The 21,680-nt window shown below is 38.6% G+C and overlaps 1 protein-coding gene across 6 annotated transcripts in view; it reads right to left on the reverse strand.

The window, feature by feature from the left end:
• The window catches only part of Il15 (interleukin 15), a 67,214-nt gene that overhangs the window by 25,474 nt on the left and 20,060 nt on the right, over positions 1-21,680 (reverse strand). For all 6 annotated transcript variants that reach the window (XM_021220641.1, XM_021220643.2, XM_029532331.1 and 3 more), the window contains one exon: positions 20,308-20,429. The gene's annotated coding sequence lies outside the window, so the exon portion shown is untranslated. The remainder of the gene's footprint in view (positions 1-20,307; positions 20,430-21,680) is intronic.

Raw genomic sequence — 21,680 nt, forward strand, 5'->3', positions numbered from 1 at the left:
AGCCTATTGCTGCTACCCCAGCTTTCTCTAGGGTGATGAGAAAATATATCAAAGACTTAAAGACATTGGTGACTGTGGTTGCCTGATAGTCTAGGAAATTGTGTGTGTGTGTGCGTGTGTGTGTGTATGTATGTGTATATATATATATATATATATATATATATATATATATATATATATATAATTGTTCCCTTGGTTGTATAATCTGAGAAGTGACCTTATGAGAGTTGCTCCCCAAAAGGCTATGTTATATGAGGCAGAACACTTCATAAATTGCATATGCACACACACACACAATCATTGCATGCTTCTTATTTTCAATGCCCAATCTCATCAGTACTGATCAGAAAGAGGGATTCTGCAGTATCATGTACTTACATGTGAATATGTAAAAGAAGGAGGGTAACTTTACCACAATTTATTCCAGATGAAATTAAACATCAGTTGCCCACTGCAGTGCTCTAACAAAGTGAGAGGAAATGGTACAGTCATGAACAAATACAAGGTTATATTTGCCATCGCTGAGCTAGTGCTCTACAGAAGAGAGATGAGCCTAGCAACTGCAGATCGTGGTTTATATTAGAGGAAGGTAATGTGCTAGCATGCAGAGGAAGACGTTTCGCTGGGGGAGGCTTTCTGCGAGAAGCAATGGGAGTGGAGCTAAGAACTTCAGGGCAAGAAAACACTTATTGAGAGGGTCCAAGCAAAAGTAAACTAACCATTGACCTTTGCTGTAGGGCATGAAAGTGACAGCAACCTAGAAACAACGTTTACGAATGCCTACTAACACTGAAAGTGGTGTAATGATCAGGACTTTGAAATGCTCAAACTGCTGGACTTTCTCACAGGCATAAATCCTTCCCTCCTGACACGTCAGACAGTAGCTAATCAAAAACTCATGCCAGCACCAACTGCAACCAGATTGAACTGAAACTTGCTGGCCTGCTTTTCTTATTATTATCTGCTACTTGTGGTTATGAAATAGGAAGAATACAATGGTTGACCATCATAAATAAAAATGAATTTACCCTTTACTACATGGTAAATTAAAACCTGCCCCAGATGTATGTGGGTTAAGACAGTCACAACAATCTTACTTATTTTGTGTGCCTTTCCAAAGTCCCTTTACTGAGGTGGGGTTTCTACTTTTCTCCTGAAATTAACACCAAGCTCTGTCCATACGTGTGTAGTTATGCCTGAAAATATGTGTTAGTTCCACAGCTAGGATGTAAAGGTCTGTCCTCTCTGTTCCTTCTAATGGCACACAAGAAAACTCAGCGAGACAATAATGATTGAAAACAGTATAGACGTTCATACCTGCCACCCCAAGATTCCATACGGAAATGAAAATAAATCATAGAATCAATCAATAAAACTATGAGGAATAACAAAGTATATCTAAAATAATTCTCTGTGACCTAAACTGGGCATCTATATGTACAAAACTAATGTACTATAAATTTTATTAATTTATCTGCAATAAAATATTGTCTTTAAAAGCTTCTAGGTTGCATTTGAGGGAAATTTTGATCTTTATAAATATCTCTTGCAAAGCAACTTATCCTGGCTAACCTTATAATTAATAAAATCATGCCAACAAAATATTTTTAATCTCTAATATCTATGTGATCAAGGGAACAAGATGGACTCATTATTCATGGCTAGTTTAAGAACATACTAGATGAGACCTACCTACCCAGGCGGTTGTGCCCAAGGCTTCTTGTCCCTCTGAGCAATACTCTGCTTATTGGCTAACTCACAAGATTCTTGCTAAAATGAAATTTTGTAAATTACAATCAAGTAAAGCAGGCAAGAGAGCTCCTCTAAAGCCAACTCCAGGAAGACAGTGGAATAAGGAAGCTGGAAGCTGTTTTTAGTTGCCATGATGTAAATTGGGGAAGAGGAAAGAGGTGAGAATATCCTTAGATCTATGATCTCCATTTAGGAAGAGAGGAGGGAATGGGTAAAGGAAGGGCAGAATATGTTAGGGAGCACTTGCAGTCAGAAGCACTCCACCAGCAGAGCAGCCAAACCTGCCGCATTGCCTCCACATGGCAGCAAACACCAATTCCAAGTTATCTGTAACCACAGTAAGTTCACGTTTTAATTCTCCTCTGTACAGAGATTAATCTGGATCCTGAGATGTACCATCTCAGTCAAGGACCTGATCTCCCGAAATGGATACAGCAAATGACCAATTGTGGCTTCTGTGCCAAATCAGGTCAAGGTCATTTACCTTGTTTTGTTCCACATTTCTATTTCTGAATTACACATAAGTATAAAATTATATCATATATATGCTTATATTTTGAATATAAAATCATAATATTTAATGTTAACCTATGTATTACATATGCTGTCCTTACTTTAATATATAGATAGATAGATATAGATATAGATATATAATTTTATTTTAAACTGTACGTAATGTATTATACTTTAAATTATACTCATAATTTTAAATATAGTACATATATGTTAAAATGTATACATTAAATGTGAATATAAAGAATGACTCTTTAAGGTGACTCTCTAAAGCAGGTCAACTCAGGAGTGCACAGGTTACAGAAACAGAAGAGCTTCTGGGACAAGGTGCTACAGTCTTGCATCTGCACCCGGGAGATGGGGCTGTTATGCAACCCTCTGTGTACTGGTCTTGCAGGGAGAGAGCTAGTCTCCCAAGAGTGCTGACACAGACTTACAGACTCACAGGAGGAACAAGCTCCAGGAAGAAGCAGCAAGAACATCTAACACCAGAGATTACCAGATGGTAAAAGGGAAACACAAGACTCTTACCAACAGAAACTAAGACTACTTGGCATCATCAGAACCCAGTACTCCCACCAAAGTGAGTCCTCGATACCCCAACACACTGGAAAAGCAAGATTTGGACTTAAAATCGTATCTCATGATGCTGGTAGAGAATTTTAAGAAGGACATAACTCCCTTAAAGAAATACAGGAGAACACAGATAAAGAGTTAGTAGCCCTTAAAGAGGAAACAAAAATCCCTTAAAGAATTACAGGAAAACACAATCAAACAGGTGAAGGAATTGAACAAAACCATCCAGGATCTAAACATGGAAAATGAAACAATAAAGAAATCACAAAGGGAGACAACTCTGGAGATAGAAAACCTATGAAAGAAATCAGGAGCCATAGATGCACGCATCACCAACAGAATACAAGAGATGGAAGAGAGAATCTCAGGTGCAGAAGATTCCATAGAAAACATTGACACAACCATCAATGAAAATGCAAAATGGAAAACAATCTTAACTCAAAACATCCAGGGAATCCAGGACACAATGAGAAGACCAAACCTAAGGATATTAGATTTAGATGAGAAGGAAGATTTTCAACTTAAAGGGCAAGTAAATATCTTCAACAAAATTATAAAAGAAAACTTTCCTAACCTAAAGAAAGAGATGCTCATGAATGTACAAAAAGCCTACAGAACTTGAAATAGACTGGAACAGAAAAGAAATGCCTCCCGACACATAATGATGAAAACACCAAATGGACTTAACAAAGATAGAATATTAAAAGCAGTAAGGGAAGAAGGTCAAGTTACATATAAAGGCAAACCTATTAGATTTACAACATACTTCTTACCAGAGACTATGAGAGCAAGAAGATCCTGAACAGATGTCAAATGGATCCAAAGAGAAAACAAATACCAGCCCAGGCTACTATACCCAACAAAACTCTCAATTACCATAGATGAAGAAAACAAAGTATTCCATGACAAAACCAAATTTACAAAATAACTTGCCACAAATCCAGCTGTTCAAAGGATAATAAAGGGAAAATTCCAACACAAGGAGGGAAACTACGCCCTAGAAAAAGCAAGAAAGTAATCTTTCAACAAACCTAAAAGAAGATAGCCACATGAACAGAATCCCAAATCTAACAACAAAAATAATGGCAAGCAACAATTACTTTTCCGTAATATCTCTTAATATCAATGAACTCAATTCCCCAATAAAAAGACATAGAATAACAGACTGGCTATGTAAACAGGACCCAACATTTTGCTGCATACAGGAAACCCACCTCAGGGACAAAGACAGACATTACATCAGAGTAAAAGGCTGGAAAACAATTTTCCAAGCAAATGGTCCGAAGAAACAAGCTGGAATAGCCATTCAAATATCTAATAAAATCAATTTTCAACCTAAAGTTATCAAAAAAGACAAGGAGGAACACTTCCTGCTCATCAAAGGTAAAATCTACCAAGATGAACTCTCAATTCTGAACATCTATGCTCCAAATGCAAGGGCATCCATATTCATTAAAGAAATATAGTAAAATCCAAAGCACACAGTGCACCATGCAACATCCACTCCAGTAGTGACAAGCGTGACAGGCCCCCAAAACCTGGGCAATATCCCGAGGCAAAAAGTTCATGGAAACTTAGTCTCCTGGAATCGTGGCATCCTGTATAAGGAATGCTCCAATGTCCTTGCTTTAGTTGGTAAATGGAACTGTGTGCTTTCTCTTAATATTACTTTATTATAAGTGTTCCTAAGGTTGGATTTTTTGACATAGCTGTTTGATTCTAGGCAGTCCTTGATCCAACCCTGGGCATGGATAGCTAAGTCACTGCCCTACACAGGAATTTACCATTCTCTAGGAAGAAGGAAGTTTGTGATCTAAGGAGGAACCAGAGTAGATACTTACAACTATAGATAGCTGTGTTACACCCATACACAAGTATTTACATTGGCCTAGGGGGAAGGTGGACTATACAATAGACTATAATAGGAACTATGGCAAGTTTAGTCCATCGGCAAAACTTGGTTACAGGTGGGCCGATGGATAGAGGACCCAAGTTAGGTTTGTCTGTGGCAGCACCACACCCAATAATAGCAGGAGACTTCAACACCCCACTCTCATCAATGGACAAATCATGGAAACAGAAACTAAACAGCGACACAGTGAAACTAACAGAAGTTATGAACCAAAGGGATTTAACAGATATCTATTGAACATTTTATCCTAATACAAAAGGATATACGTTCTTCTCAGCACCTCATGGCACCTTCTCCAAAATTGACCATATAATTGGTCACAAAACAGGCCCCAACAGATGCAAAAATGTTGAAGTAATCCCATGCATCCTATGATATAACCACGGACTAAGGTGATCTTCAATAATAACATAAATAATAGAAAGCCTCCATACACATGGAAGCTGAAAAACACTCTACTCAATGATAACTTGGTCAAGGAAGAAATAAAGTAAGAAATTAAAGACATTTTAGAGTTTGATGAAAATGAAGCCACAACATACCCAAACTTATGGGACACAATGAAAGCATTCATAAGAGGAAAGCTCATAACTCTGAGTATTTTAAAAAGAATCTGGAACGAGCATACAATAGCAGCTTGACAGCACACCTAAAAGCTCTAGAACAAAAGGAAGCAAATTCACCCAAGAGGAGTAGATGGCAGGAAATAATCAAACTCAGGGCTGAAATCAACCAAGTACAAACAAAAAGAACTATACAAAGAATCAACCAAACCAGGACCTGGTTCTTTGAGAAAATCAACAAGATAGATAAACCCTTAGCCAGACTAACTATAGGGCACAGGGACAGCATTCTAATTAACAAAAAAAGATATGAAAAGGGGGACATAACAATAGAATCTGAGGAAACCCCCCCAAAATCATTAGATCCTACTACAAAAGCCTATATTCAACAAAACTGGAAAACCTGGAAAAAATGGACAACTTTCTAGACAAATATCAGTTGCCAAAATTAAATCAGGATCAGATTAACAATCTGAACAGTCCTATGTCCCCTAAGGAAATAGAGACAGTTATTAATGGACTCACAAACAAACAAACAAACAAAAGCCCAGGACCAGATGGGTTTAGTGCAGAGTACTATCAGACCTTCAAAGAAGACCTAATTCCAATACTCCTCAAACTATTCCACAAAATAGACACAGAAGGTACTCTACCCAATTCATTCTATGAAGCCACAATTACTCTGATACCTAAACCACACAAAGACCCAACAAAGGAGAACTTCAGACCAATTTCCCTTATAAATGTTGATGCAGAAATACTCAATAAAATTCTCGCAAACCAAATTCAAAAACACATCAAAACGATCATCCTTCATGATCAAGTAGACTTCATCCCAGGGATGCAGGGATGGTTCAATATATGGAAATCCATCAATTTAATCCACTATATAAGCAAATTCAAAGAAAAAAATCCATATGATCATCTCATTAGATGCTGAGAAAGCATTTGACAAAATTCAACACCTGTTCATGATAAAAGTAATGGATAGGTGAGGAATTCAAGGCATATGCCGAAACATAATAAAAGCAATATGCAGCAAACCAGTAGCCAACATCAAACTAAATGGAGAGAAACTTGAAGCAATCCCACTAAAATCAGGGACTAGACAAGGCTGCCAACTCTCATTCAACAATGAAAGGAGATCAAAGGAATATAAATAGGAAAGGAAGAAATCAAATATCACTATTTGCAGATGACATGATAATATACATTAGTGACTCCAAAAATTCCATCTGAGAACTGATAATCCTGATAAAAAAAATTCAGTGAAGTAGCTGGATATATAACTAACTCCAACAGATCAATAGCCTTTCTCTACACAAAGGATAATAAGGCTGAGAAAGAAATTAGGGAAACAACATCTTTTACAATAGTCACAAATAATATAAAATGCATTAGTGTGACTCTAACTAAGCAAGTGAAAGATCTGTATGATACGAACTTCAAGTCTCTGAAGGAATAAATCAAAGAAGATCTCAGAAAATGGAAAGATCTCCAATGCTCATGGATTGGTAGGATTANTATAGTAAAAATGGCTATCCTGCCAAAAGCAATCTTCAGATTCAATGCAATCCCCATCAAAATTCCTACTCAATTCTTCACAGAGTTAGAAACGGCAATTTGCAAATTCTTCTGGAATACCAAAAACCTAGGATAACAAAAACTATTCTCAACAATAAAAGAACCTCTGGGGGAATCACCATGCCTGACCTCAAGATTATACTACAGAGCAATTGTGATAAAATCTGCATGGTACTGGTACAGTGACAGGTAGATCAATGGAATAGATTTAAAGACCCAGAAATGAACCCATGGGCCTATGGTCACTTGATCTTTGAAAAAGGAACTAAAACCATCCAGTGGAAAAAAGACAGCATTTTCAACAAATGGTGCTGGCACAACTGGCAGTTATCATGTAGAAGAATTTGAATTGATTCATTCTTATCTCCTTGTACAAATCTCAAGTCTAGGTGGATCAAGGACCTCCACATAAAACCAGAGACACTGAAACTTATAGAGCAGAAAGTGTAGAAGAGCCTCAAACATATGGGCACATAAGAAACATTCCTTAACAGAACACCAATGGCTTGTGCTGTAAGATCAAGAATTAACAAATGGGACCTCATAAAATTGCAAAACTTCTGTAAGGCAAAGGACAATGACAATAAGACAGAAAGGCCACCAACAGATTGGGAAACGATCTTTACTAATCCTAAATCAAAGAGGGGACTAATATCCAATATACACAAAGATCTCAAGAAGTTAGACTCCAGAAAACCAAATAACCCTATTAAAAACTGGGTACAGAAGCCGGGTGGTGGTGGCACATGCCTTTAATCACAGCACTTGGGAGGTAGAGGCAGGAGGATTTCTGAGTTCGGAGCCAGCCTGGTCTACAGAGTAAGTTCCTGGACAGTCAGGGCTATACAGAGAAACCCTGCTCAAAAAAACAAAAACAAAACAAACAAACAAAAAAATGGGGTACAGAGCTAAACAAAGAATTCTCAAGTGAGGAATACTAAATGGCTTAGAAACACCTAAAAATGCTCAATATCCTTAATCATCAGGGAAATGCAAATCAAAGCAATCTTGAGATTCCACCTCACACCCGCAGATTCATCCCATATACAACCACCAAGCCCAGACACTATTGCATATGCCAGAAAGATTCTGCTGACAGGATCCTGACATAGCTCTCTCTTGTGAGTCTATAATAGCCAGAAGCTGGAAAGGACCCAAATGTCCCTCAAAAGAGGAACGGATACAGAAAATCTGTACATATACCTAATGGAGTACTACGCAGCTATTAAAAGCAATGAATTTATGAAATTCTTAGACAAATGGATGGATCTGGAGGATATCATCCTGAGTGAAGTAACCCAAACACAAAAGAACACACATGATATGCAGTCACTGATAAGTGGATATTAGTCCAGAAGCTCAGAATACCCAAGATACAAATTTGCAAACACATGAAACTCAAGAAGAAGGAAAACCAAAATGTGGATACTTTGATCCTTCTTAGAAAGGAGAACAAAATACCCATGGAAGGAGTTACAGAGACAAAGTTCAGAGCAGAGACTGAAGGAATGACCATCCAGAAACTGCCCCACCTGTGTATCCATCCCATAAACAACTACCAAACCCAGACACTATTGCAGATGCCAACAAGATTTTGCTGACAGGAGCCTGATATAGCTGTCTTCTGAGAGGCTCTGCCAGTGCCTGGCAAATACAGAAGTGGATGCTCACAGTCAACCATTGGATGGAGCACTGGGTCCCCAAGGAAGGAGCTAGAGAAATTAACCAAGGATCTGAAGGTGTCTGCAACCTTTTAGAAGGAACAACAATATGACTAACCAGTACCCCCCAGAGCTCCCTGGGACTAAACCACCAATCAAATGAAACACATGGTGGGACTCATGGCTCTAGCTGCATATGTAGCAAAGGATGGCCTAGTTGCTCATCAATGGGAGGCAAGTCCCTTGGACCTGTGAAGGTTCTATGTCCCGGTATAGGAGAATGCCAGGGCCAGGAAGCAGGAGTTGCTGGGTTGGTGTGCAGGGGTGGGTGGGAGGTGATAGGGGATTTTTGGAGGGAAAACTTTGAAAGGGGATAACATATGAAATATAAATAAAGAAAATATCTAATAAAAAATTAAAAAATAAAAAATTAAATAAAAAGAATGAGAAACAAAACACAAAGCACATACATTGAATCTGCAAACATTAAACATTACTCTCAGATCCTTTACTTCCAAAGGGTTTGTCATTTCCTGACTTTGGAAGAGTTCTACTTGGATAACCCACTTCTATCTCAAATATAATAAATCTAAAGTAAAAATATCTTCTCGGACACAGCACTCTCATCCTGCAACTCTCCATCTCTCCTAAAGCCAACAGAGTGCAGGCACTCATTACCCATAGTGCTCTAGGTTGAAGACTATTGCTCTCAGACTGGCTGTTCTTACCATCACCATGATACTGGAAGCCACACAGCCTGAACTGAGCGCATCTTGCCATTGGATCCATGCAGCTGTCTCTTGCTCATACTTTGCCTATGCTGTGTGCTCCTGATGGTGGCTTTCAATCAGCATCTCTTAGTCAAGTAATGACAGTAATATGTTCAGGTCTTCTTTCTAATCCTTGATTCTAATGCCCTTTCAAAGTCTTGCTCAATTATGTAACTTTATGTCCAGCTTCATTTCCATTTAGTTTCCCACAGGGAGACACGTGTGCCCTTCACTTTGGATATAAGAATGATGTAGCCATATTCTCTTTTGCATCTTTGAATATAAAAATCAGAGTATTTTGCTATCGCTGATGATATGAACAATAGGTGAGCATTATCAAGACTTCTAATCTCATCTGTTTATAGGTTACTAATTTTTGAACCACAGCAACTTTGATAGGAAACATTGTCATCATGTTAAATGTAATAAAGCTGAGGTACAAAGAAGTTGCATATTGTCTTATACTATTGCCATGATGAAATGCCATAACCCAGGAAACTTGAGAAAGAAAGGGATTCTTTTGCTTACACTATCCCACCACAATTCATCACTGAGGAAAGTAGGGAAAGAACTCAAAATGGGCAGGAACCTAAAGACAGGAGCTGATGCAGAGGCCATGGAGGGGTGCTGCTTACTGGCTTGCTCCCCATGCCTTGCTCAGCCTGCCTTCTAAGAGAACTCAGGACCACCAGTTCAGGAGTAAACCCACCCACAATGAGCTGAGCCCTCCCCCATCAACCACTAAGAAAATGCTCTACAGGCTAGCCTACATCCCTATTTTATGGAGGCATTCTTTCAATCAAGAATCTCTCCTCCCAGATGGCCCTAGCTTGTTGACACAAAACTGGCCCGCAGATGTCTTACTGAACAAGTGTCCAGGTTATAGCAGCACCAGAACAGAAAGTCATGAAGCTTCTTTTGAGAATTAAGCCAGGGTTACCTCCAATGTTAATAGTCCCCACTACATAGGCTTCCTAGGGATGCCTCCTTGGAGATGAAATGTGGTCTAAATCTGGTTTCTCCATATGAAGAGAAAAAAATTCTATCTGTGAAGACTCACTATGAGGATGACCTGCATTCTGATGTTCTTCCAGGAGAGAGGGACAACAAAGAAAGACAAAGCAGAAGCCACCATGCCTAGACTAACTTCTCATTCCAGAGCTGGCACCCATGGGAAGTGGCCTGAACATCATTGGTAGTGAACTTAGTACTCTGTATCCAGAATTACCAACACAAAAGCCATCCCAGTGTGATGGGATGAGAGTTAGTCAGGCAAAGATGGACTGAGTTAACAGACACAAACCTCCTCTCTGGAAGATAAAGAGATTTCTGCCAAAACCCACGGGGAACTTGAAAGAGAGCTGAAGCATTTGTACTGGAGCAGCAGTTGCAAGATTGCCTAAAGGAGACTGAACCCAGTCAGCATGTCAGAGAAAATGTAGCCATGTAGCCTGGGAGACAGACAGGGTCAGAAGAGCACCAGTGTGTCCTCACAAAGAGCCCTCCATTCGTAAAACAAGGGTATGCATATGTTCTAGGTTCTAGATTAATGCAGAAGCAATCATTAATAAAATTACAAAATGGTCTCAACACAATATTAATAAAGAGAACTTGTTCCCTCTACAATCTTTCTGTGCTCAAATTATATTTCTGGTAAGATGACTTTACTAACTATGACATAACTATGACAATAGACAGAGCTTAATGTCTCATAATAAAAATGTTAACAATGCCAGACTACAGAATATTAACATAGCCTGTTGCACCAGAAAATTTAAATGAAGAGATTAAATAAATAAGTTCATTAAGGGTTGATGGTAATAATAGTTCTACATGTCCATGCAGATCTGAGCAAACTCCAGAGTGTTCTAACCGTGTGTTCTATGCATTTTAAGAGTAAGCGAAAAATAAGCACACTCACATTATGAAGCACTCTTAGAGAATTTAACCAAAAGGACCAAGTGTTTCAAAAACTCAGTGTTTGCTTCAACTCCACGCTTCCTTCCTCCAACAGAAGAAACAGAGCCCTCAAAAGCAGAAGACCATCTTCTTCCTTCATTTTTATTTTTTTCTGACTGGAAACAATGCATCCTTTTTTAAAAGACACACAGTCTGTGAGAACAGAGCAGGAGTAAGTTAAATTATGGATGGACAGATGGAAGTTCAGTGAGTCACTGCCAGAGTTCCAGGCAGGCTTGCTCTCACTCTTCATCCCTTTTACATTGTCCCATAGATAAGCACACCTATCTCAAGAGACAATAATACATACACCGTGGCTTTTCTTTTAAAGCATCCGCTACAAGTTAAGTGCCATGCAAGCTGTGTTACAGGCTATGGGTCAGCCACGTGCCTAGGACATTTATGAGGCACATCTGATAATAGTCTCCATTTTACAAGTAAAAATAAGAGCACAGGAAGCTTGTCTGAGGTTGTAATAAAACTACAAAATGGCATGCCTGGGATCTAAATTCCACTCTGTTCAACACTAAACACATACACGTTTATGCAAATATAGCCACCACTATTGACAAGGAGAAAACACAATAGCCATGACTTCTGCAATTATGCAATTGACAGTGCTCAACAAACACCAGAGGTGCCAAAAGGATTGAAGTCTCAACATCTATGATATGTTGGGGGAAATGTCAATAATAAATAGAAGCTACATAATCACACCTTTCTTATATATTATCCTATACCCCAGTACTATGCAGGAGAAATAGATTATAGAGTTTTAGGAATGAGTATAATAATGAACAGATTGGCACTACATAGAGAAAAAAGTGTAGATTGGAAGATAGGTATGCAGTTAAATAATTTCAGGTGTGGACTTAATCCTTAAATGGAAATACTACACATTACAAAAATGTCAGTTTTTTCCCAAATTTTTTCCTAAGAAATGAAATTGAAAGCAAAGTTCACATACAAGAGCTGATTAAGGAAGTGGAATTGACGCTGTGTTCCTAAGTTCATCTAGAAAGTAATCCATGGTATAGACACTATTTAAATTGCAAAAGAATAGAGAGGAAGCAGACAGAGTGGAGCTTACAGCCCACTAGTTTATGAAAGAACATGGTTTATGAGTGCTGCAATACATGTGTCTATGAAACCTTCTAAATCTGCATACTGAAGCAGCAGCTTGGCAGAACCACGTAGCAGAGCCCACGAAACAATTAACCCACTTTTTCAGAGAAAGCATAGTCTCAGCTTATATCACGTGACAAACTGCAAACTGCAGGTTTTTAAACAAAGCATCCAGAAAAAACATATCTGATTTCTGGTTAGAGATATAGAGTTGATATATTTAATTCAAAATGGAAAGAATAGCAAATTTGATAATACAAATGTCAAAAGTTCTATAAATTAATACATAGTAAAATTATAAGATTAATGGAGTTTATAAAGTAAAATAAGTATATTAACATATAGCTCCTTATTATAGGAAGTGATTATAAAAAATTAAGAACGTTTTCATATCTTTCTATTTCTAATTATAAAAGTAATTGGGCAGATAGTTTCAAAGTATGAAAAGGCAAACAGTAAATGAATATACCGTGGAGCTCCGTCTCTGTGGTATTCAGGAGAGATGTCATCTTTATACTTTGCAAAGCTGACAAAAGCTAAGGTTTTGTGAGGCAATGGAATGGACTCAGTGGTTAGAGTAACTTGTGACTTGCCAAGAGAACTCCCGTGGAGAAATGGGAGAGATGATTCCTGAAAATTGTTCTCTATTCTCCACACTTGTGCACCACTCGCATCCCAATTCTAATGATAGATTAAAAATGCAAATTTAAAAATTACCAATCTGCATTCTCCTTCAGTTTTCTATAAAGGCCGTATAGGGATGTGACAGAAGATGCAGGCAAATCACGATGTTTCTCACCTCCAAACTTGCACATGAAAGGTAAAGGCAGGAAGATCAGGGTCCAGGGCCAGCCTTTCTAAAGAGGTAGCTATTAGAGCTATCCAGAGCATTTCAGCTCTGCACTGAAAGAGGTAAAACACGAAACACACTATGAAATGATCCTCATAAAATCCACCCTCCAAAACCTGCCCATCAACTGCATTCTACTCTACCCTGGGTCCTTAGGCAGTGCTGCCCACCAGTTCTTGTTCATCCTGAAAAATCTCCCTGTAGAATTCAAGCATGTTTAGGACACAGACTTTCAATCCATAATTTCTTCGATAAATATTAAATAACAAGTAGCATTTTGTGTGTCCTTGAATATCTATTAATGAGCAGAAAGGTCATTTATATTTCTTTTTATGCAAAATATCTATTCAAGTTCTTTTCCCACACTTGCATCCATCCTTCTCTATTCATATCCACAGTTTCCATTAGAGAAAAATATTCCTACCTGTCCCCTCCAACCCCAGTTCACCAGTTTCATTTTCAATTTCTCCATATTGTTCTTTTTCCCACCCAAGGGGAGTTTTATACAATGAGTCAGGTTTATGTTTTTGAAGATGCCTGTTTTAGATGTTGGAACTGAGTAAGATTTGGAATTTTCCGATGAGATATTTTGGGGAGTTCCTAAGTAACAAGTCATCAACATGGAAGAGCTTTACTTCAGTAAGCATATTTTTGAGTCCTAGTTCACTCTCTTGTCGGCGTTGATAATTGAGCTGGTCCAACATCACCAAGTTAGTTGAGGTTTGAGCAGCACCAGGACATATGGTCCTTTATCAGATGTCTCTAGCCTTTTGTCATTAGTGACTCCATGCTGTCTGGGCTACAGCTGTGTGTATGTGCACACCAATGCAATGTTTATAGTATGTCGGTCTCTTACTTTGTTATTGTGTATGAATTTGGGCATATACATATCTGCTGTCTGTACATGTGCCTATGGGTGTGTATATTTGACATGCAGCTGTGTACAAGTGCGTGAGTGTGTACATGGAGGTCAGAGGTCAGCATCTAGTGTTTCCTTTGATGGTTCTCAACCTTAATTTTTGAGGCAGCATCTCTCTGAAACTGCAGCTCATTGATTCATCAAGGTTGAGTAGTTAATGAGCTCTGAGGGGTCTCCTAGCTTTGACCTCAGCCCAGTCCTGGAGTTACCAATGTGAACTGCTGAATACAGCTTTAAGTAGGTGCTAGCATCCAAAACGGGTCCTCACACTTGTGCATCAAGATCCTTACCTACTGAGCCTTATTATTATTATTTTTTAAACATGTGTAAAGACTATTGAATATTTTTCAACTAAATTTATCTATCTGGACATTTGCATATTATTTTTCTTTGGCTTCTAGGATATGATGAATTATTTTTAGACAGTAAGCTTTAATTTCTAGGATAAATCTTAATTGAACACAATATATTATTCTTTCAATGACAATCTAGGTTCTTTTTAATATACTCATGTGTTTTGAAATTATGTTCATAAAAGAATAAGCTAGGGTATCTACCACAATATTAATGTGAACCAACATTAACTCAAATAGCCTTATTTGGAAGGTGGTATAGCATTTTATTGGCTTGAGAAAGCCGGTTTATCATGGAAGGCAACACAATACAAAGTATGTGTTTTCAAACTCACAGCTTTAAGGTAGAAAGCAGAAGCAGTCAAATGCACTATCACCACGGACACTTCCTAAATATTTCTTTTAAAATCCAATGTAACCGAAAGTGGAAAATGACAGCACCTGTGGTATCTATCCCTCTAGGACTAATTCCTAATGTTGGCCCAGCTAATTTGTGTGGTAGATGGCATTCCACAGGGGCACAGCTCATCAATAGTGGCACAGCTCACGCCATGCCCAAGCCCTCCTGGAATCTTACCAAAATCAGGCATATGTTGTATCATCAAGAAAACCATTACAAAATTAAATTGACAGAAATCCTGGCTGTGAAAAAGCAAGGAAAACATGATATAAGAACTTTTCGATGGCTCAAAAATGAGGCAACACAGGTTTAACTAGTCTGTGGTACAGCACAGAAGTCCCAAGAGACACCAGAAGAGCAATAAAGACAATATGATGCTATCCTTAAACATGGGAGTATTTACATAAGTGAACTTCCAGGAAAGATGGAGATTTTAAACTGAGAAAATAAGAGAAAACGGGAAAGTCAGTTCAGGGAAGGGCTGCAGAGTAAACACTCCCAGTGCAGAGGGGCAAGCAAGTTGCACCATAAGGAGTTACTCATAGACAAAGAAAGGGGAAGGAAGTTCTGGTAACTTCTGCCTTGTGAGTCAGCACTGAGCAGCAGCACTTTAAGTTTCCCTGGGAAAAAAAGGAAACAATTCAGACAGGAGCCTGCATCTGCCTGTTTGTATGGATGTGGTGACATTTGGGTACCAGTTCTGTCAACTCCAGCTTCATTGTAAGACGATGCCACCAAGAGACATGCCATTTCTTTCCCATGCACAGCCTTCTCTGCTTCTTCCAGCAAGTGCTGCTGTTTGGATTAACTTCTCAGTCAGAAGGGCATGTTGCCTCTCAGAATACTCAGTTGATGGTGGTTTTACTGTTACCAGTGGGTTCCTCCAGGCCTCTCTATTCCCTCTATCCCGGGGGAGGTTCCCACACAAAGATTGTTAGCTTCAGTTGCTTGGGCCACAAAGGCCACAGTTTGGATTTCACAGTATCTTTTACATTCCTCAAGCTTTGTTATAGAATTATTTATGAGTGCCCCCACTCCCAAGTCCCTGCCACCAGGTCCAACCTCTTTATTCTCTGTATGGTTTCCTGAGAAAACAGCTTATTTTAATATAAATTTAAGTAGTAGATTAATCAAAACAACTGTATTTCCTTATCTTCACCAGTTTCCCAGTAACCATACAGAGATACTAAGATTTAATGATATTGCCTTGAGCCAGATACTGAGCATTCATTGCTCCTTTCTAAACTCGTCCCCCAAGCTCATTAGGTTTCCTCCCAGACAACATTCCCATTTTATTTCTATTCTTTTGTCCTTTTTGATTCAGCTCTCTTCTCCTGGTGTTTTTGTCAACCTCTCCCCACGGTTCCCTCTGGTTCTTTCTCCACCCCTTCTAGAATCAGAAATCCCACCTTGTTCTCTCTAAAGCTCTGTATTGGCTCAATAGCTTTTATTGGCAAAGCAGAAAATGAATGAGAAGCAATGTTTAAACAAACTTGAGACAGGAGCTTCTAAGAGTAAACATAACAAAGTCATATCTGGGTTGAAACAAGATATGAGAGCAGAGAAATCAACATTTGAATAACACAGAAATTTCTACTTCAGAGGTCTCTCCTGTATGTGTTATTTATGCAGTGCACAAAAATTATGCCTACAGCTTCCAGAAAGATATTTACATTTAGCATCACCTGTTGCCATCATTGGTGTGGAAGCAGAAGAGTCCCTGGAATGTCAGCATTGGTGTAGTGACAATGTTAGGAAGATTCACAGAGATGATCAAACCAGTGTTCACATATTTTCTATAATATATCCATATATTCTGATGTCTATGATGGCTACTCTAGCTTGGCTGAATTGAGAAGATGCCCAGAAAACTGGTAATCCATACTTTAGGGGGTGTCTATGGAGGGGAATTTGGGGAAAACTGCTTCCTGGGTGAATGAGCAGGGCAGATAGGCATCCCGAGAGGTGGGAGAGGCCATGAGCAAAATGGACCACAAAAGTAGACGTGGGAAGCCAGCTTTCACTCACACTCTGTCTCTGGCCAAGTCCACTTATTTGTTGCTGTTGCCTGAGGACATAAGACTCCAGCCTCTTTAATTATTGATCTTAGAATTGCACCAGAGCCTCTGTGGGGACCAGGCCTCTGGTCTTAGAGCAGAGCTGCCCCTTGGCCCTTCTTTCATTCTGAGATTTCTAGCTTTTCCAGTCAATGCAGATTTAGCTCTCCACCGTGCAAGCAATCACTGCAGGATTTCTCAGCCTCTGTGATGTTCTGAGTCAGCTCAATATGTCCTCGTTTGTAATAGCATGTACTTTTGGTTCTGTTTCTCTGGAGAAGCCTGAGTAATATGCCCAAACTCCAAAATTTTTTTCTAACAAAACTGTTAGAAATATGTACAAAGTCATACACAAAAGAAATGCATTCCATTGAGTATTTCCAACATCTACCAAAATTAAGGAAATCAATGACGGAGTTTAATATATTTTAAACTGCATTACTATGTGCTTGATGATAATATTCACTTCTGTAATTCCATACAGAAAAATGCCATGATATGATGTTAAGTACACAAAGCTACAAAGTAAATTTTTCATTCTTTTTTTATAGAGAGTTTGTAGAAAACTAAGTTGAGAAAGAATAGAGTGTTGAATTACCTGTTAGTTACATAACTGATAATATGTCTCCCACTTCACACTTCTCTCTAGGCTTCATCTATACTATAGTGAACACATATTATTTTGATAGTCAGAAGGATAATAAGAAATATAATTGAAAACTTTAGCCAAATAGAGTTTAACATGGATATCAGGACAACCAGAGTCTATTGTCTGTGGTACTTTCTGAAATACAAAAGGAGAAGACTTAACATGAAAACACATACAGGAGAGACCTCTGAAGTAGAAATTTCTATTTCCTTTGGAAATTCAGTTATTCCATATGGTGTTTTGCTGTGGCAGACAGGTGAAAGGGTGTTTTGATGAAGCAGACAAGTGAGAGGATGTTTTGTTGAAGGAGACACATACACATGATGTTTAAGAAGAATATAAACATGACTCTGCAGCCAGTGGGAGGAGGCTCTGGCATTGGTTCACTTTGCTCTGCCTTGCTGGTCTTCACTGAGGGTGTTCTTGTATTGGTTGGCCTTGCATCATGTTGTCGATCTTTGCTTGTGGTGACTTCATAGAGAGTAACTCACCAAAGAACTCATGATATTCTGCCAGCTTCTTGTTGCTTTAATGGACCTGGCCCATTTGCCAGAGCCTTGAGATTTCTTTTGGATGGAGCTGTTGTTGCTGATTCATGTTTGTGTTATGCTATTAGACTGAACTGCTGATATCCTGACAATAAAGATTGGAATTGCCCAAAGAACTATTTCTAAACAGGTTTACAACCTCTGTTTCTTATTAACCTTCCTTTCCCACTACCTCTGGTGGCTGGTGAGTTAGAAGGGAGGTTGAAGCACTTAAGAACCCTTATTAGAGTAGGTTTTGAAAATTCTAAGCCTACAGACCCTGTATTTACATGCACCATAAACAATTTTTTCATTGTACAAACATGCATTTTTGTGATGTAAGTATTAAAGGGCATGAAGAATGCAACAGGTGAGATGGGCCAACAAGATTGTCACTGCAGCCCAGGGTTCTTGACTGTAGGGCCTATGAGAATTCTCAATTGAGTGTCCAAAAGGAAAGTTGCTTTGCTGGCAAACACTCCTATTCAAATTGTACTTCCTTGGGTCCTTACAATAGTAAAGAGCAAGGGTCATTAAGTGACAAATTTTTCTTAATTGCCTGTGTTTTAGATGCAAATTAAAAGAGATTCCTGAAGTTTCTAATTCTACTCAACCTAAATTTCCAGCCTTCCTTCACGTCCATTTGAAAAGCTATCACTGGCCATCATTCTATAACCAGTTGAATGACCTAGTTTCTGTTATTTGAACAAAGGAAGCCAGGATGAAATTATTTAGGGAATCCAGAAGAGTTGAAAAAAATTCATAAAGCATGTGACAGTTTTCTTATGTCTTCGAGAGACGTATTTGTTACTGGTTACTACAGGGTAGGCCATTTCCTGTTTAAGTTTCTTATATCCTTCAGTTGCAGTTTGAATCAAAGAAAACTCTGCCACAATAGTTTATTAGTCCTATAGTTTATCACGTGGAAGTTTTAAAAAATATGATAGCTATTTTTCTTTTTACCACTATCTCACAGTGACAGGGTAAATTTGAACTACAGTGTTTTTGCTAAAATTGCCCCAAATTCTATGACTTCAACATCCAGGATACTGCCTGTCTCTTCCTTGAGCCCCATGGCAACAATCCCTAAATGTGTGTGTCTAAAACAAGAAGCACAAACTGATTCTTGAGTTCAGGGAATTTGCCACAAAATCTCTATGAACCAGCTTCCCTTCGAGAAAGCCTGGGAAAGCACTGAGTAAATTTCTGTTTACAGTTAATCAGTGCCCAGGACATGCTCTTCACACGTTTTCTTTCAGTTTTTATTATCTTTATAATTTCCCAACAACAAAAATGACTTAAGACAGGAATTAACTTCCTGTTCTGGATTCTTGCAAAGTTATTCCTCTAATAAGTCTGGTCACTTCTATAACCTCCCTTACCTTTTCTGTTGTCAATCTTGAACTGACCACATACTACATAATTTTGTCTGAAGGTCACACAGAAATTACAACAGAGAATAGCAATGAAAGATATGCAATTACCAATAAGATGCCAGAGCTTAGTTTTCTGGGTGTTTGTTTGGTTGGTTGGTTTGGTTTTGCTTTGCTTTGCTTTTTTTTAATAGCCCCCTACACTCAATGTGTTCAGACAGTGTACTCATATAGTTTGCAAATTGGTGAAATTATTGATCGAACAATCAGACCTGTGCTATTTTCTAATCTGTTTGCATTAAAGAAAGGGGTCGTGGAATTACTTTTGTGTGAAGCATGAAGTATCCCATTCCTTCATATTACTCAGGAACAAAGCAGAAAGAGAGGGGCAGAATTTATTCAACCACCTGGTTTGGAAATGAAACTCAGCTCTAGACACTCGTATTCATCAATGACCAAGGTTCCTACCAACCCACATGAGAGAGGACGATTAGTCTAGACAGAGAACTTCTAAATCAGATGGCCTAAAATATTCTGATCTGACTCCAGGGAAAAGGAAACCACCACTTATGTTATGTGCCATACTCTCTGACCTCTCAAATGCTTGTAAAAGCTGGCATTTCCTTCTCCAGTAACATGCTCATCTTCTTAAACCTTGAAGATAAACAGCAGCACCTTGCTTGTCATGGCGTATTTATTGTTTGTCACATTTTATTGCATTATTATTACATTGTTGCATGATATAATTCTTAAAATTTGCTTACTTGGCCTCCTGTAGGCTGGTTATCTCCTGACATGGGCTTCTGTGTTCTTAAGGACCTCACCAGCAAGGACCATGAAGAGGAAGTGCTTTGAAGAGCCAGAGGGCCATGTGTCAAGGTGGATTCTGTAGGAGCAAAAGACAAGGCTTAAAGATATAAGATTCATACTGATTCTTTTCCTCAATATGGTTAACTATGGACCTGTCATTCTGGTAAAGACTTGTGTGGAGAAAACTTGAAAATCTAGATCTGAATTTAAAAAAAAAAAAGAAAAAAAAATTTCTAAAGTTGTCAGTTCCCCATAATATAATTGACTCCCATGTTGACTGTAACTCTAATAATAATTCAAAGCAAATAGGACATCAAAGATAACTTCATTACAATGAAAAAAAATCTAAGCAAGATAATGGAAGTTAGTTGTAGACATCTGTTCTAAGATTTTCCACTCCTTTACTTAGAAATGAGTGTGTGTGTGTGTGTGTGTGTGTGTGTGTGTGTGTGTGTGTGTGTGTGTGTATTATCATTTACAAAGTGTATCTGCTTTTTAAGGGTTTTAGTTACACTGTTAGGAAAGCTGAAAATAGCCTACCTCTTATTTTGTTTTTCTGAAGTACACACTTTATGCTTTTCAAGAGTAAAGTAATGTATTCTATCTTTTAAAATAATTAAGAAACATGCGCATTACAGAATGATTAATGATATGAAAGATATAATATTTGTAGCTTTACTATTATGTTAGGTAAGTTCTTCTGATCGTTCTTGGGGTATTAGGAGTTTGAATAAAAAAGAAGCAGCATTAAACTTCCTAAACTTCCCAAGTGAGTCTTTTTTTTTTAAAACTTTATTTTTTTATTAGATATTTTCTTTATTTACATTTCAAATGCTATCCCAAAAGTTCTCTATACCCTCCCCCTGCCCCTGCTCCCTTACCCACCCACTCCCACTTCTGGGCCCTGTACTGGGGCATATATAATTTGCAAAACCAAGGGGCCTCTCTTCCCAATGATGGCTGATTAGGCCATCTTCTGCTACATATGCAGCTAGAGACACAAGCTCAGGGGGTAGTGGTTAGTTCATATTGTTGTTCCACCTACAGGGTTGTAGCCCCCTTCAGGTCCTTGGGTACTTTCTCTAGCTCCTCCATTGGGGACCATGTGTTCCATCCAATAGCTGACTGTGAGCATCCACTTCTGTGTTTGCCAGGCACTGGCATAGCCTTACAAGAGACGGCTATATCAGGATTCCTTCAGCAACATCTTGCTGGCATGTGCAGTAGTGTCTGGGTTTGGTGGTTGATGATGGGATGAATCCCTGGGTGGGGTAGTCTCTGGATAGTCCATCCTTTCATCTTAGCTCCAAACTTTGTCTCTGTAACT

Source organism: Mus pahari, chromosome 20 (assembly GCF_900095145.1).
Source record: "Mus pahari chromosome 20, PAHARI_EIJ_v1.1, whole genome shotgun sequence".
Taxonomy (NCBI): domain Eukaryota; kingdom Metazoa; phylum Chordata; class Mammalia; order Rodentia; family Muridae; genus Mus; species Mus pahari.